Here is a 1,912-nt window from a genome sequence, read left to right on the forward strand (position 1 = left end):
CACACTGAGTGTCCCTCACACTGACGCAGGGTGTCCCTCACACTGAGGCAGAGTGTCCCTCACACTGAGGCAGGGTGTCCCTCACACTGAGGCAGAGTGACCCTCACACTGAGTGTCCCTCACACTGAGGCAGGGTGTCCCTCACACTGAGGCAGAGTGTCCCTCACACTGAGGCAGGGTGTCCCTCACACTGAGTGTCCCTCACACTGAGGCAGGGTGTCCCTCACACTGAGGCAGAGTGTCCCTCACACTGAGGCAGGGTGTCCCTCACACTGAGTGTCCCTCACACTGAGGCAGGGTGTCCCTCACACTGAGTGACCCTCACACTGAGGCAGGGTGTCCCTCACACTGAGGCAGAGTGTCCCTCACACTGAGGCAGGGTGTCCCTCACACTGAGTGTCCCTCACACTGAGGCAGGGTGTCCCTCACACTGAGTGACCCTCACACTGAGGCAGGGTGTCCCTCACACTGAGGCAGAGTGTCCCTCACACTGAGGCAGGGTGTCCCTCACACTGAGGCAGAGTGTCCCTCACACTGAGGCAGGGTGTCCCTCACACTGAGGTAGAGTGTCCCTCACACTGAGGCAGGGTGTCCCTCACACTGAGTGTCCCTCACACTGAGGCAGGGTGTCCCTCACACTGAGGCAGAGTGTCCCTCACACTGAGGCAGGGTGTCCCTCACACTGAGGCAGAGTGACCCTCACACTGAGTGTCCCTCACACTGAGGCAGGGTGTCCCTCACACTGAGGCAGAGTGTCCCTCACACTGAGGCAGGGTGTCCCTCACACTGAGTGACCCTCAGATTGAGGCAGGGTGTCCCTCACACTGAGTGACCCTCACACTGAGGCAGGGTGACCCTCACACTGAGTGACCCTCAGACTGAGGCAGGGTGACCCTCACACTGAGGCAGAGTGACCCTCACACTGAGGCAGGGTGTCCCTCACACTGAGTGACCCTCAGACTGAGGCAGGGTGACCCTCACACTGAGGCAGAGTGACCCTCACACTGAGGCAGAGTGTCCCTCACACTGAGTGTCCCTCACACTGAGGCAGGGTGTCCCTCACACTGAGGCAGGGTGACCCTCACACTGAGGCAGGGTGACCCTCACACTGAGGCAGGGTGACCCTCACACTGAGTGTCCCTCACACAGAGTGACCCTCAGATTGAGGCACAGTGGAGATTCAGACAGAGTGAATGACTGAGAAGCTTGTTGAACTCTCAGAGTGAGCAGCACAGTCTGCAGCTCTGTATTCTCTCCAGCGGTAGCGTGGCCGAGCGGTCTAAGGCGCTGGATTTAGGCTCCAGTCTCCTCGGAGGCGTGGGTTCGAATCCCACCGCTGCCAAGCGGCTATTTTCCGTCATTGCGGCTTTAACTTGTTGCTGGGCTGGTTTTACCGACATGCCGCATTATTTTTATATTATTTATAATATAAATATTTTCGGTTCCTTTTGTTGCTGGATTTAGCGGATTACTGAGCCACAGTTTATTCTGCAGCCAATAACTTACTGATTCCAACAGAATTGGAGTGTTAACCTGGGGATCACTCCCCTCACTCCCTCACTCACTCCCTCACTCACTCCCTCACTCACTCCCCTCACTCCCTCACTCACTCCCCTCACTCCCTCACTCACTCCCCTCACTACCGCACTACCCTCACTCACTCCCCTCACTCCCTCACTCACTCCCCTCACTACCGCACTACCCTCACTCACTCCCCTCACTCCCTCACTCACTCCCCTCACTACCGCACTACCCTCACTCACTCCCCTCACTCACTACCTCACTCACTCACTCCCCTCAATCACTACCCTCACTCCCCTCACTACCGCACTACCCTCACTCACTCCCTCACTCACTCCCCTCACTCCCTCACTCACTCCCCTCACTCACTCAATCACTCCCCTCACTACCG

General features: G+C 57.7%; 1 non-coding gene across 1 annotated transcript; it reads left to right on the forward strand.

The window, feature by feature from the left end:
- Positions 1-1,260: 1,260 nt before the first annotated feature.
- trnal-uag lies at positions 1,261-1,342 on the forward strand. The gene has a single exon. It is a non-coding gene; the product is annotated as a tRNA-Leu (tRNA).
- Positions 1,343-1,912: the final 570 nt, after the last annotated feature.

The sequence above is a fragment of the Scyliorhinus canicula genome, chromosome 29, assembly GCF_902713615.1.
Source record: "Scyliorhinus canicula chromosome 29, sScyCan1.1, whole genome shotgun sequence".
NCBI lineage: Eukaryota > Metazoa > Chordata > Chondrichthyes > Carcharhiniformes > Scyliorhinidae > Scyliorhinus > Scyliorhinus canicula.